The 16,158-nt window shown below is 41.2% G+C and overlaps 1 protein-coding gene and 3 non-coding genes across 4 annotated transcripts in view; all 4 read right to left on the bottom strand.

Annotated features, from left to right (window-relative positions):
* ST3GAL5 (ST3 beta-galactoside alpha-2,3-sialyltransferase 5) overlaps positions 1–16,158 on the bottom strand; it is a 439,220-nt gene that overhangs the window by 416,712 nt on the left and 6,350 nt on the right. The window lies entirely within an intron of this gene.
* Positions 8,850–8,932, bottom strand: TRNAL-AAG (transfer RNA leucine (anticodon AAG)). Its single transcript has one exon. It is a non-coding gene; the product is annotated as a tRNA-Leu (tRNA).
* On the bottom strand, positions 10,090–10,172 carry TRNAL-AAG (transfer RNA leucine (anticodon AAG)). Its single transcript has one exon. It is a non-coding gene; the product is annotated as a tRNA-Leu (tRNA).
* On the bottom strand, positions 11,328–11,410 carry TRNAL-AAG (transfer RNA leucine (anticodon AAG)). Its single transcript has one exon. It is a non-coding gene; the product is annotated as a tRNA-Leu (tRNA).

Raw genomic sequence — 16,158 nt, 5'->3', positions numbered from 1 at the left:
CCTGGTCTAATCTGTGTCTGTCAGTTTTCAGAGGTTAAAAATAAAAAATAATAATTAAAAGTCCCCTAGCAGGACAAAAAAACAGATAAGTGAATTCTAATAAAGTTGTTAAATCCTAATAATAGGATTTTTTTGAATAAATATTCAAACATAAAAAAAAGTATACATATTTGGTATCTCAGTAACCATAACGACATTATTTATTTGCTTATTTTTATTTTTCTTGCATCGAATCACAACCCAACCAAAAACTGAATTCACCCTCAGGACTGGTCTCTTCATCAGCAACAAGTCAAGTCTCAAAATGCGTCGTACTATATAGCGACCTTCTGATTATTTGTCATTAGCAGCATGGTGCCCACTATCACATAGCCCCTACTAGAGAAAAATCTCTGCACTATTGGGCGCCTCCTTGGTCAAATTTTTATATTATATATATATATGTACAAAAATGAACAGATCCAGCAGCACCGGTAAAATGTGGGTGCAAGCCCTGGGGAACAGACCAAGTTCCCAGCTATACAAAAAATAGGCAGCACTCCGTAGTATAAGTGAAAAAATAGTGGGTAAATTTATTGCCCCATGTGCAACGTTTCAGCTCTGTCCTCTAAAGCCTTTCTCAGGCAACCAAATATATATATATAGAGTTTATTTTTTCTTATTATTATTGTTTTTTTTTTACTTAATGAAGGTGTATAAGTCCCTTATTTTTTATTTTACTTTGGTCTCATGACGTATAACTTTCAACTACAGAAATCTCTTTCCCTGGGAGCAGCTCAGGCTTCATTCACATGGTGACGGATCCAGTGCAAATTGTTTCCGTTTGTCTCAGTTGTGCAAGGGTTCCATAGTTCTGCGGAATCAATACCATAGTCGACTACGCTATATATTCTGTCAAAACAACGGAAGCCCTTGCACAACTGAGACAAACGGAAACCATTTGCATCGGATCCGTCACTACTGAAATCAATGGTGATGCAAACGGAAACCTAAAGATAGATAGATAGATAGATAGATAGATAGATAGATAGATAGATAGATAGATAGATAGATAGACCTTTTTATTTCTATTTTTTATTTTATTTATTCTTTATTTATTTTTATTGATTATTCCTTATATTTATTATTTTATTTTATTTGATCTAGTATAATCACTATACTTTTTATATATCTCCAAACTCTGTATAAATTTATACTATCTATATTGATTGGGCCGTGTGTGTGTACACAACATTCCCCTAGGCATGCATTGAGTCCACTTCTGTACACATTAGGCATTCATTTGTTCATAACTATAGAAATGGTGATAGCCAATATCTATTTAGTATGGCTCATCTGTTTTCCATGCTTGGTCATCATCTAATTGATGTATGCTATGATAGTTCTCTGTGCATCATTTATTTAATCTAGAGATCTTATGTATATTTATCGATCTACATCTGTGGATATTGGCAAAGCGTAATGTTGTGCCATTACTCAAGATGGCTACGGTAGGTCCTTGGATGGAGTACGCACGCGCGAGGTGAGGGGCCGTTCATGACGTAGTTCACGGCACAACATGGACTTGAGTTTTGTGTAGTTGCGCACTACTAACTTCCGGACGCCGTGAACTGCGTGATCGAGGTGCCTTCTCCCCTCTCGTGTGCGCCAACAAACATCCTGCGTACAGGTAATGGGGTTAAGTTGAATCCTAGTTAATTTCAGCTGTGCACTGACTATATAGGTCCTCTTGTCACACTCACTCAGCATCTCCTGACGAAGCCAGGTGCGAAACGCGCATTGGGGTGTTCTGACAGTATTGTGGCAGTGAAATATGGCTCATGGTGGGTGAACTATGTTGTATCATAGGGTCTTATGGCATGCTGATATATATTGAAAATTGATGCTATTGTGGTTTGACCATGGTCCGAGTATGTGTAATTTTGGCATACATGTAGCGATGCATATATAATACGATCTATATCTATTGCTATTGAATGCATAGTACCACCATCCTCTGCCTTGCCTTATGACTAACACTGTCTGTTTATGTGCTGATTGTACATTTTGTTTTTATGGGTGTAACTTTTAAACAGTTTTGATCAACTGTGTTGTTTGTCTTTAGTAAAAGATTTTTTGCATATTTTTGTGAAATGATTGCTGTGGTCTTATTGTAGCATCCAAGGGAAGTTTTTTGGTGTTCATGCTCTATATGGGTTCCCATATGCTAATTGATATATTGACTATATGATCTTAAAATAATAGATATTCTTCTTCACGTTAATAAAAAGAGTGCTAGTAGTGCTCTGCATGGGTCTATGACTCTGGGGTTACCCCTGACAACACTGTCCATATATGGACAGTGATGTCAGGGGCTTCTCCCGAAGCGGAATCCCCAGCCAGAATGTAGGCAATGCTCTGGCTGGGGATTCCACTCCTAGAGGGAACCCCAAAGGTGCTACCTACAGGAAGGGGGGCTGTGTTGCACTACCAGGGAGGGTGGCTGTGTGGCACTACTATGGAGGTGGGCAGTGTGGCACTCCCTGGGAGGGGGCTGTGTAACACTACCTGGGAGGGGGTGCTGTGTGGCACTACCTAGGGGGGCTGTATGGCACTTCCTGGTAGGAGGGGGCTGTGTGGCACTACTTAGGAGGGGGGCTGTGTGGCACTACCTGGGAGGGGGGCTGTGTGGCACTATCTACAGAGGGCACTAAATTTATGGGGGTACAAACTGGGGGCCTAACTTCTTTATGGGGGGCATAAACAGGGCCTAACGTCTACATGGGGGCACAAAGTGACATTTTCTGCCATTTTACTGCCGCCGCAAGTTCCCCCGCAAAGTGGCCTACTAAATCTGTGTCGCCCAAGGGTCCACATAAACCTGGAGCCGGCCCTGCCTCATACCACTAAGGCTATGAAAATGTTTTAATTAGTTAAGGCTTCCATAAGTCAGGAAAGAAAGAATATGCAGTTGTGCCGGCCCAAGAGAAACATTTCTTCTGTTTGAAGAGGCAATTTATCAGGGTCCTAAAATTCGGTAACCAGGAAGGGGAGGACCCAAACATATCTGCTGGAAGCGGTGGTGCCCATATTATACCAGGACAACACTTCCCAGCAAAATTCCCCAAACTGCAAAAGTGCAGATTCTGGACCAAAAGGCGGATGAGGAATGACATTTATCAGTGTGACACCGGCCTGTGTATAAAGGATTGCTCCACAGCTTAACAGATATCTATGGATTATTGTTTTTTTACCCCATTATTATACCACCTGACTATGCCCCTGATGTACTCTGCCCAGCTTACATGTGCCCTCACATTATAAATTGAAATACCAGTAAAACTCCAAAGAAAACTACTACCAAGCAAAATCCGCGCTTCAAAAGCCAAATGGCACTCCCTCCCTTCTGAACCCTACAGTGTGCCCAAACAGCAGTCTACTTCCATATATATGACATCGCCATACCCGGGAGAACCCTTTTAACAATTTTTGGGGTGTGTGTCTCCAGCGGCACAAGCTGGGCACAAAATATTTGCCCCATCCGCAGTGCATTAATTTATAGAAAAGACCAGTTGGGTAAAAATGCTCTCTACACCTCTTAATAAATGCCTTGAGGGGTGCAGTTTCCAACATGGGGGTCACTTCTCAGGGGTTTCTTTTATTATTTCACATCAGAGCCTCTGCAATTGTGAACCAATACTTTGTAAATTGCTATATTAAGCCTCAATTTCGCATTTTAAATGTCCAGACAAAAGATTAGGGTCACATGTAGGGTGTTTCTAAAACCGGGAAACACAGCATAATAATTAGAGAGCTGTTTTATTATGGTGGCACAACCTGGGCACCACATATTGGCATATCTATGCAAAAATTCTCATTTTCACTCTGCAACATCGAGTGCACACTAATTTCTGCAAAACACCTGTGGGGTTAACATGCTCACTACACCCCTAGGTGAATTCCTCCAGGGGTGTAGTTTCGTAAATGGAGCCAACTTTGGGGTGTTTCTACTTTACTGGTACCTTAGGGGCTTTGCAAAAGAGACATGGTGTCAAGAAACCAATGCAGCAAAATCTGCACTCCAAAAGCCAAATGGCGCTCCTTCTCTTCTGAGCCCCGCCGTGTGCCCAAACAGCAGTTTATGACCACATATGGGGTATTTCCGTACTCCAGAGAAGTTGCTTTACAAATTTTGGGGGCCTATTTCTTCTTTATTGCTTGTGGACATTGTTGTTCTTTTAGCTTAAACTACATCTTATTTGGAAAAATTTTCATTTTTCATTTTCACGTCCAAATTCTAATAAAATCTATGAAACACCTGTGGGGTTAAAATGCTACACACCTAGATGAATTCCTTGTGGGGTGTAGTTTCCAAAATGGGGTCTTGTTTCGGGGTGTTTCTAATGTTTTGACACCACAAGATCTCTTCAATCCTGACATGGTGCCTAAAATATAATCTAATAAAAAGGAGGCCCAAAATCCACTAGGTGCACCATTGCTTCTGAGGTCTGTGCTTCAGTCCAGTAGCACACTATAGCCACATGTGGGATATTTGTAAAAAAAAAAATGCAGAATCTGGGCAATAAATATTGAGTTAAGTTTCTCTGGTAAAATCTTCTCTGTTACAGATTTTTTTTTTTTTTTTTTTAAATATTACTTTCTGCAAAAAAATTTAATTTGTAAATTTCACCTCTACTTTGCTTTAATTCTTGTGAAAGGCCTAAAGGGTTAAGAAACTTTCTAAATGCTATTTTGAATACTTTGAGGGGTGCATTTTTTAAAATGGGGTGACTTAAGGCGGGTTGTATTATATGGGGCCCTCAAATCCACTTTAGAACTGAACTGGTCTCTGAAAAAATAGCCTTTTGAAATTTTCTTGAAAATGTGAGAAATTTCTGAAAAAGTACTAAGCCTTGTAACATCCTAGAAAAATAAAAGGATGTTCAAAAAATGATGCCAATCTAAAGTAGACATATGGGAAATGTTAATTAGCAACTATTTTGTGTGGTATAACTATCTGTCTTAGAAGCAGATACATTTAAATTTATAAAGATGCTAATTTTTTAGCAAAATTTTGGTGTTTTTCACAATTAAATACTGAATGTATCGAGCAAATTTTACCACTAACTTAGAGTCCAATGTGTCTCAAGAAAAATTCTTGGAATCACTTGGACAGGTAAAGGCATTCCAAAAATATAACCACATTAAGTAACACATGTCAGATTTGAAAAATATAGCTCTGTTAGGAAGGTCAAAAGGGGTTGCAGCGGGAAGGGGTTAAAAAATCCAATTAGGATGAGGCAGCTTCAAACCAGCCAGGCACAGCATCATCTCGCCAGAAAAATGCTACTTCACAAGACCACGGTGGGTGAAATCTTCAGAACAGGTCTGAAGCGCCTCATATTTCTCCATCGTGTTTTAGATAAAGACTGGTGTATGAAAGGCAAGTCTTGAAGGGTAACTAAACTTTTAAAAATCTTTTGACATGTCAGAAGTTTTGATCGGTGGGGGTCCGAGCGGTGTGTAGATTCATTTCTGATTGGCTTTCCTCGGAAAGATGGGGTCTCAGTTCTCAGACTCCCACCGATCAAAACTTCTGACATGTCACTATGACATGTCAAAAGTTTTTTTTAAAGTTTAGTTACCCTTTAATAAATTCCCCCTAACCGGCTGTGGTAGCATAAGTGGTAGACACATGACTAATGTATATAATCAAACTGTGACAATGCTTCAAAGTAAAACTATACGAGCCCCAAGTGAGTATCTATTATAGAATATCCTCTTCTTCTCACAAAGACAAGACATGCATACCGCGTGTTTACCGCCAAGGAGGTAAAGACTGTACTGGCGGGAGTTCTGAGAGTCCGCCATCCTACAGCCAGAGGCCCAACAACAGAAAGAAATACACTACTGATGGTGAGTGACTGTGGGAGGGCAGCAGCTTCAGTGGAATGATTTTTACTTCATGGGCCTCAACTATTCCCCCACAGAACCCCTGCCACCTACTGTCTCTGCCCTGCACCCTTCATAGAGCTCCTGCCAAATTACTGTGTATCATATTCCCTACCCGGAGCATCTGCCAGTTTGTCGTCCCCCCCCCCCCCAATAATCCACTCCTGGTAATAAGGGGGATGGGGCCAAGACTCTTTAGATGCATGGGGCCCAGAAATTCTTGATGGTGGCCCTGTATGTGTGAATGTCCTACAGAAAGCGAACCCAGACTTTAAACTGCAAGAACCAAACCAGTCCTAGATATTTTCCTAGACAAGACTAAGCGAGTCTATGAGTACTCGGTATATTCAGAACCGGAATTAAGGAAGGAATAATATTTCAATACTTTAGTCCCGTTATATATGACCCATAGATGTGCATGTAGACAATATTGAAATTAAGCTTTTAAATAATTTTATGTCATTCTTGGATCTAGTGAATGAGAAACAGTTTTCTTTTTATAATAATTCCTAATCTGTTCTATTGCTACAGCTCTATATACAAGACAAATATCCACAACTCAGCAGGACATTATCTAATAACAGAATAGAGCATCATTGAGACCAGTACTTAAAGGAACACTCCAGGAAGTACTGATACACTGTGTAATGCCTTGTACAGAGGGCGGGGCATGACATATCGATTCAAATAACTCCAAAAATAAAGTAAAGACTCGCCCCTTAAGGCCCTGCACTACATATAACACAGTGTATCACTTTTTCCTAGAGTGGTACTTTAACAACACTATACCGATACGGAGAAGAACCCAAATCCCCCTCCACATCATAGAGATAATCTCACATATATAGCATATGTCATATATAGGGGAGGCAATATAGGCCCAATATACACATGATATAAACGTTGAAAAACTCACTAATGAAAATAACAACCTAAAAATTGGGGTCTATGATGCACCAAGGCAGTATAAAATTTAAAAATGTATTGATAACAGAAACATAAAAATACATTAAAATTCAGAGGTGGTTACCACAGTGTGGAAACATGGATGCCAGACAGTGACATACTAACTGGACATGAATGCTAGATCAAAATATCACAGCATATAGCTATATGCACCAATATAGAAGACTAGGTGGAATCAGGGAATGGTGCGTTCCCCAGACCCCACACAATGTCACAACTAAAGATAATGGCGAAAACCAACGCAATTCACACAAACATTTGTTGTCCAATAGTATAAATCAAGGGTATCTGTATAATATATATATTACATGATGCATTAACGCAACTTACCCATCAAATAACAGTCACTGTCTGGCGTCACACACAGACACGCGTTTTTGGCTGAAAGTGGGTCTCTGACCTGTTATTTGATGGGCAAGTTGCTTAAATGCATCATGCAATATATATGTGTCACGGCGCGGGTGTGGACCCGCTGGGGCGTACCGCGTAGCAGGCCAACAAGGTACAAAACAATATCTATAGTCCAGAGTGGGTACCTGAGGCAATGTAGACAGTAGCCGAACCACAACTTGACTTTCACAGCTGGATGCAGCGGAAGACACGACTTGACAGTCATCTGAAGAGTCTAACATTTAGGGGCGTGTTTCGGCATTGTGGGTTTTTTTTACTATTTTTTCAGCAGTGCTGACGGTATCACATGGAAGCGTGTTTAAAAAAATATGTGTTGTCAGAACCCACGACTCCAGGGGAGACTGCGACATGAATGCAGCGCGTTAGACCGCTCAGCCATCCTGACTTATAAAAAAATCCATGCCTTTCAGAAACGGAAGCAAAAACAGTCATGCTGAGAGTCCAGTTTTTGGGAATTTATAATAGAAAGATTAGAACTGTTCCTTGTCCATTTCCATCTTGTAGTTATTGGTTTATAATTAACAGTACTGTAAAAAAGAGGTCCTGAAGGACCCTTTTTCTTGCTTTAACCTGAAAATACAGAAAAACTACCCTGGGAGGTACCCAGCAGTAGTTTAGTGGAGTTCCATTCTCTATAACATTCACTCAAATAAGCAGAGGAATCTGTATTGTTTTACATAGTTTACTTATATTTAGGGTCTGGCCAGAGATATGGGGATCATGAGTACTCAGAGTAGGTAGAGAATATGGTCAAGGTTAAAAAAGTTGTCAGAAAGGGGTTTTGTGAAAGTTGTGGTACTGAAAAGCTATCTACTGCACCTGAGTGTATGGAGTGGAGCACTTCTCTTTATCAGAATTTAGATTAAGCCGCGTAAATGGTTGGGGCTGCAGGTGTTTGTCATGTAGGGTTTTCTCTGACAGTTTTACAAGGTGTAGAATTTCTTTGGCTCCAAACTCATCTGATACAAAGCCACATGTATATAAGTGGCTCGGGCTGGTCTCTTGCGGCTATAGAGTGCACAATAGTGGAGCTAGGCCCAGGATGTGGCCGTGTGTCTTGAATATTGCTACTACTTCACATGGTTGCAGCGGCTTAATGCTATCAGTAATAGAACTCCTCCGTTTGCCGTGCTCAGCTGCATAGAGGTTGGTGGGACAGCTTTGCTGCACTATCACTCATTGTACTGGATGCAGACTTGTCTCAAGGTCTGGTGGTGAGTCTGTAGATGTCTTTACAGGCAGTTGGCCAGAATTCTACTGGGATAGCGGAGGAGCTCAAGGAGAATGACTCATTACTCCATGAGTGAAAGGTCTCACATTTAAATATGCTAAAGAAAATATGAGTGTTCAAAAGTGGGATTTAAATACACACCTTCACGAGAGACTGCTCGGTCACCCTATCCTACACAAAAGCGCAATTTTTCAAGATTGGATGCCAAGCCAGTCATCTGAAGAGTCTAACATTTTGGGGAGTTTTTTTTTACTATTTTTTCAGCAGTGCTAACGGAATGACATTGAAGCATGTTTAAGAAAATATGTTTTGTCAGAAGTGGGATTTGAACCCACGCCTCCAGGGGAGACTGCGACCTTAACGCAGCGCCTTAGACCGCTCGGCCATCCTGACTTGTAGAAAAGCCAAGCCTTTCAGAAACGGAAGGAAAAAAAAGTCATGCTGAGAGTCCAGTTTTTGGGAATTCATAATAGAAAGATTAGAACTGTTCCTTGTCCATTTCCATCTTGTAGTTATTGGTTTATGATTAACAGTACTGTAAAAAAGAGGTCCTGAAGGACCCTTTTTCTTGCTTTAACCTGAAAATACAGAAAAACTACCCTGGGAGGTACCCAGCAGTAGTTTAGTGGAGTTCCATTCTCTATAACATTCGCTCAAGTAAGCAGAGGAATCTGTATTGTTTTACATAGTTTACTTATATTTAGGGTCTGGCCAGAGATATGGGGATCATGAGTACTCAGAGTAGGTAGAGAATATGGTCAAGGTTAAAAAAGTTGTCAGAAAGGGGTTTTGTGAAAGTTGTGGTACTGAAAAGCTATCTACTGCACCTGAGTGTATGGAGTGGAGCACTTCTCTTTATCAGAATTTAGATTAAGCCGCGTAAATGGTTGGGGCTGCAGGTGTTCGTCATGTAGGGGTCTCTCAGAGAGTTTTACAAGGGGTAGAATTTCTTTGGCTCCAAACTCATCTGATACAAAGCCACATGTATATAAGTGGCTCGGGCTGGTCTCTTGCGGCTATAGATTGCACAATAGTGGAGCTAGGCCCAGGATGTGGCCGTGTGTCTTGAATATTGCTACTACTTCACATGGTTGCAGCGGCTTAATGCTATCAGTAATAGAACTCCTCCGTTTGCCGTGCTCAGCTGCATAGAGGTTGGTGGGACAGCTTTGCTGCAATATCACTCATTGTACTGGATGCAGACTTGTCTCAAGGTCTGGTGGTGAGTCTGTAGATGTCTTTACAGGCAGTTGGCCAGAATTCTACCGGGATAGCGGAGGAGCTCAAGAAGAATGACTCATTACTCCATGAGTGAAAGGTCTCACATTTAAATATGCTAAAGAAAATATGAGTGTTGAAAAGTGGGATTTAAATCCACGCCTTCACGAGAGACTGCTCGGTCACCCTATCCTGCACAAAAGCGAAATTTTTCAAGATTGGATGCCAAGCCAGTCATCTGAAGAGTCTAACATTTTGGGGCGTTTTTTTTTTACTATTTTTTCAGCAGTGCTAACAGAATGACATTGAAGCATGTTTAAGAAAAGATATATTGTCAGAAGTGGGATTTGAACCCACGCCTCCAGGGGAGACTGCGACCTTAACGCAGTGCCTTAGACCGCTCGGCCATCCTGACTTGTAGAAAAGCCAAGCCTTTCAGAAACGGAAGCAAAAAAAGTCATGCTGAGAGTCAAGTTTTTGGGTATTTATAATAGAAAGATTAGAACTGTTCCTTGTCCATTTCCATCTTGTAGTTATTGGTTTATGATTAACAGTACTGTAAAAAAGAGGTCCTGAAGGACCCTTTTTCTTGCTTTAACCTGAAAATACAGAAAAACTACCCTGGGAGGTACCCAGCAGTAGTTTAGTGGAGTTCCATTCTCTATAATATTCACATAAGTAAGCAGAGGAATCTGTATTGTTTTACATAGTTTACTTATATTTAGGGTCTGGCCAGAGATATGGGGATCATGAGTACTCAGAGTAGGTAGAGAATATGGTCAAGGTTAAAAAAGTTGTCAGAAAGGGGTTTTGTGAAAGTTGTGGTACTGAAAAGCTATCTACTGCACCTGAGTGTATGGAGTGGAGCACTTCTCTTTATCAGAATTTAGATTAAGCCGCGTAAATGGTTGGGGCTGCAGGTGTTCGTCATGTAGGGGTCTCTCAGAGAGTTTTACAAGGGGTAGAATTTCTTTGGCTCCAAACTCATCTGATACAAAGCCACATGTATATAAGTGGCTCGGGCTGGTCTCTTGCGGCTATAGATTGCACAATAGTGGAGCTAGGCCCAGGATGTGGCCGTGTGTCTTGAATATTGCTACTACTTCACATGGTTGCAGCGGCTTAATGCTATCAGTAATAGAACTCCTCCGTTTGCCGTGCTCAGCTGCATAGAGGTTGGTGGGACAGCTTTGCTGCAATATCACTCATTGTACTGGATGCAGACTTGTCTCAAGGTCTGGTGGTGAGTCTGTAGATGTCTTTACAGGCAGTTGGCCAGAATTCTACCGGGATAGCGGAGGAGCTCAAGAAGAATGACTCATTACTCCATGAGTGAAAGGTCTCACATTTAAATATGCTAAAGAAAATATGAGTGTTGAAAAGTGGGATTTAAATCCACGCCTTCACGAGAGACTGCTCGGTCACCCTATCCTGCACAAAAGCGAAATTTTTCAAGATTGGATGCCAAGCCAGTCATCTGAAGAGTCTAACATTTTGGGGCGTTTTTTTTTACTATTTTTTCAGCAGTGCTAACAGAATGACATTGAAGCATGTTTAAGAAAAGATATATTGTCAGAAGTGGGATTTGAACCCACGCCTCCAGGGGAGACTGCGACCTTAACGCAGTGCCTTAGACCACTCGGCCATCCTGACTTGTAGAAAAGCCAAGCCTTTCAGAAACGGAAGCAAAAAAAGTCATGCTGAGAGTCCAGTTTTTGGGTATTTATAATAGAAAGATTAGAACTGTTCCTTGTCCATTTCCATCTTGTAGTTATTGGTTTATGATTAACAGTACTGTAAAAAAGAGGTCCTGAAGGACCCCTTTTCTTGCTTTAACCTGAAAATGCAGAAAAACTACCCTGGGAGGTACCCAGCAGTAGTTTAGTGGAGTTCCATTCTCTATAATATTCACATAAGTAAGCAGAGGAATCTGTATTTTTTACATAGTTTACTTATATTTAGGGTCTGGCCAGAGATATGGGGATCATGAGTACTCAGAGTAGGTAGAGAATATGGTCAAGGTTAAAAAAGTTGTCAGAAAGGGGTTTTGTGAAAGTTGTGGTACTGAAAAGCTATCTACTGCACCTGAGTGTATGGAGTGGAGCACTTCTCTTTATCAGAATTTAGATTAAGCCGCGTAAATGGTTGGGGCTGCAGGTGTTCGTCATGTAGGGGTTTCTCTGACAGTTTTACAAGGGGGCTCCAAACTCATCTGATACAAAGCCACATGTATATAAGTGGCTCGGGCTGGTCTCTTGCGGCTATAGAGTGCACAATAGTGGAGCTAGGCCCAGGATGTGGCCGTGTGTCTTGAATATTGCTACTACTTCACATGGTTGCAGCGGCTTAATGCTATCAGTAATAGAACTCCTCCATTTGCCCTGCTCAGCTGCATAGAGGTTGGTGGGACAGCTTTGCTGCACTATCACTCATTGTACTGGATGCAGACTTGTCTCAAGGTCTGGTGGTGAGTCTGTAGATGTCTTTACAGGCAGTTGGCCAGAATTCTACCGGGATAGCGGAGGAGCTCAAGAAGAATGACTCATTACTCCATGAGTGAAAGGTCTCACATTTAAATATGCTAAAGAAAATATGAGTGTTCAAAAGTGGGATTTAAATCCACACCTTCACGAGAGACTGCTCGGTCACCCTATCCTACACAAAAGCGCAATTTTTCAAGATTGGATGCCAAGCCAGTCATCTGAAGAGTCTAACATTTTGGGTTTTTTTTTTTTACTATTTTTTCAGAAACGCTGACGGAATGACATTGAAGCATGTTTAAGAAAAGATGTGTTGTCAGAAGTGGGATTTGAACCCACGCCTCCAGGGGAGACCTTAACGCAGCGCCTTAGACCGCTCAGCCATCCTGACTTGTAGAAAAGCCAAGCCTTTCAGAAACGGAAGCAAAAAAAGTCATGCTGAGAGTCCAGTTTTTGGGAATTTATAATAGAAAGATTAGAACTGTTCCTTGTCCATTTCCATCTTGTAGTTATTGTTTTATGATTAACAGTACTGTAAAAAAGAGGTCCTGAAGGACCCTTTTTCTTGCTTTAACCTGAAAATACAGAAAAACTACCCTGGGAGGTACCCAGCAGTAGTTTAGTGGAGTTCCATTCTCTATAACATTCACATAAGTAAGCAGAGGAATCTGTATTGTTTTACATAGTTTACTTATATTTAGGGTCTGGCCAGAGATATGGGGATCATGAGAACTCAGAGTAGGTAGAGAATATGGTCAAGGTTAAAAAAGTTGTCAGAAAGGGGTTTTGTGAAAGTTGTGGTACTCAAAAGCTATCTACTGCACCTGAGTGTATGGAGTGGAGCACTTCTCTTTATCAGAATTTAGATTAAGCCGCGTAAATGGTTGGGGCTGCAGGTGTTCGTCATGTAGGGGTTTCTCTGACAGTTTTACAAGGCGTAGAATTTCTTTGGCTCTAAACTCATCTGATACAAAGCCACATGTATATAAGTGGCTCGGGCTGGTCTCTTGCGGCTATAGAGTGCACAATAGTGGAGCTAGGCCCAGGATGTGGCCGTGTGTCTTGAATATTGCTACTACTTCACATGGTTGCTATCAGTAATAGAACTCCTCCGTTTGCCGTGCTCAGCTGCATAGAGGTTGGTGGGACAGCTTTGCTGCACTATCACTCATTGTACTGGATGCAGACTTGTCTCAAGGTCTGGTGGTGAGTCTGTAGATGTCTTTACAGGCAGTTGGCCAGAATTCTACCGGGATAGCGGAGGAGCTCAAGGAGAATGACTCATTACTCCATGAGTGAAAGGTCTCACATTTAAATATGCTAAAGAAAATATGAGTGTTCAAAAGTGGGATTTAAATCCACGCCTTCACGAGAGACTGCTCAGTCACCCTATCCTACAAAAAAGCACAATTTTTCAAGATTGGATGCCAAGCCAGTCATCTGAAGAGTCTAACATTTTGGGGCGTTTTTTTTTACTATTTTTTCAGCAGTGCTGACGGAATGACATTGAAGCATGTTTAAGAAAAGATGTGTTGGCAGAAGTGGGATTTGAACCCACGCCTCCAGGGGAGACTGCGACCTTAACGCAGCACCTTAGACCGCTTAGCCATCCTGACTTGTAGAAAATCCAAGCCTTTCAGAAACGGAAGCAAAAAAAGTCATGCTGAGCGTCCAGTTTTTGGGAATTTATAATAGAAAGATTAGAACTGTTCCTTGTCCATTTCCATCTTGTAGTTATTGGTTTATGATTAACAGTACTGTAAAAAAGAGGTCCTGAAGGACCCTTTTTCTTGCTTTAACCTGAAAATACAGAAAAACTACCCTGGGAGGTACCCAGCAGTAGTTTAGTGGAGTTCCATTCTCTATAATATTCACATAAGTAAGCAGAGGAATCTGTATTGTTTTACATAGTTTACTTATATTTAGGGTCTGGCCAGAGATATGGGGATCATGAGAACTCAGAGTAGGTAGAGAATATGGTCAAGGTTAAAAAAGTTGTCAGAAAGGGGTTTTGTGAAAGTTGTGGTACTCAAAAGCTATCTACTGCACCTGAGTGTATGGAGTGGAGCACTTCTCTTTATCAGAATTTAGATTAAGCCACGTAAATGGTTGGGGCTGCAGGTGTTTGTCATGTAGGGGTTTCTCTGACAGTTTTACAAGGGGTAGAATTTCTTTGGCTCCAAACTCATCTGATACAAAGCCACATGTATATAAGTGGCTCGGGCTTGTCTCTTGCAGCTATAGAGTGCACAATAGTGGAGCTAGGCCCAGGATGTGGCCGTGTGTCTTGAATATTGCTACTACTTCACATGGTTGCAGCGGCTTAATGCTATCAGTAATAGAACTCCTCCGTTTGCCGTGCTCAGCTGCATAGAGGTTGGTGGGACAGCTTTGCTGCACTATCACTCATTGTACTGGATGCAGACTTGTCTCAAGGTCTGGTGGTGAGTCTGTAGATGTCTTTACAGGCAGTTGGCCAGAATTCTACCGGGATAGCGGAGGAGCTCAAGGAGAATGACTCATTACTCCATGAGTGAAAGGTCTCACATTTAAATATGCTAAAGAAAATATGAGTGTTCAAAAGAGGGATTTAAATCCACGCCTTCACGAGAGACTGCTCGGTCACCCTATCCTACACAAAAGCGCAATTTTTCAAGATTGGATGCCAAGCCAGTCATCTGAAGAGTCTAACATTTTGGGGCGTTTTTTTTACTATTTTTTCAGCAGTGCTGACGGAATGACATTGAAGCATGTTTAAGAAAAGATGTGTTGTCAGAAGTGGCATTTGAACCCACGCCTCCAGGGGAGACTGCGACCTTAACGCAGCGCCTTAGACCGCTCGGCCATCCTGACTTGTAGAAAAGCCAAGCCTTTCAGAAACGGAAGCAAAAAAAGTCATGCTGAGAGTCCAGTTTTTGGGAATTTATAATAGAAAGATTAGAACTGTTCCTTGTTCATTTCCATCTTGTAGTTATTGGTTTATAATTAACAGTACTGTAAAAAAGAGGTCCTGAAGGACCCTTTTTCTTGCTTTAACCTGAAAATACAGAAAAACTACCCTGGGAGGTACCCAGCAGTAGTTTAGTGGAGTTCCATTCTCTATAATATTCACATAAGTAAGCAGAGGAATCTGTATTGTTTTACATAGTTTACTTATATTTAGGGTCTGGCCTGAGATATGGGGATCATGAGTACTCAGAGTAGGTAGAGAATATGGTCAAGGTTAAAAAAGTTGTCAGACAGGGGTTTTGTGAAAGTTGTGGTACTGAAAAGCTATCTACTGCACCTGAGTGTATGGAGTGGAGCACTTCTCTTTATCAGAATTTAGATTAAGCCGCGTAAATGGTTGGGGCTGCAGGTGTTCGTCATGTAGGGGTTTCTCTGACAGTTTTACAAGGGGTAGAATTTATTTGGCTGATGAAGAGACCAGTCCTGAGGGTGAATTCAGTTTTTGGTTGGGTTGTGATTCGATGCAAGAAGAATAAAAATAAGCAAATAAATAATGTCGTTATGGTTACTGAGATACCAAATATGTATAGGTTTTTTTTATGTTTGAATATTTATTCAATAAATACTATTTTTATGATTTAACAACTTTATTAAAATTCACTTATTTGTTTTTTTGTCCTGCTAGGGGACTTTTAGTTATTATTTTTTATTTTTAACCTATGAAAACTGACAGACACAGATTAGACCAGGGGTCTCAAACTCGGCCGGGTAAGTGAGCCACATATAGAAAAAATTAGAAGTTGACTGGACGCATTTCAACAATCCAGTTTTCAGGTTTGTGTCGTTAAATGCAGTCCGGCGGCTCAGTTGGCAGCGTTTGGCAGACACACATATGTCAAGATTGAGCAGCCCCTTTTCAGATCCACGGCACCCTCTGTAGATGCTGCCACAGTGCCCTCTGTAAATACTGCC

The sequence above is a fragment of the Rhinoderma darwinii genome, chromosome 1 (assembly GCF_050947455.1).
Source record: "Rhinoderma darwinii isolate aRhiDar2 chromosome 1, aRhiDar2.hap1, whole genome shotgun sequence".
NCBI lineage: Eukaryota > Metazoa > Chordata > Amphibia > Anura > Rhinodermatidae > Rhinoderma > Rhinoderma darwinii.
Note: the sequence above shows the minus strand (reverse complement) of the source record. Positions and strands in the feature narration are given on the sequence as shown.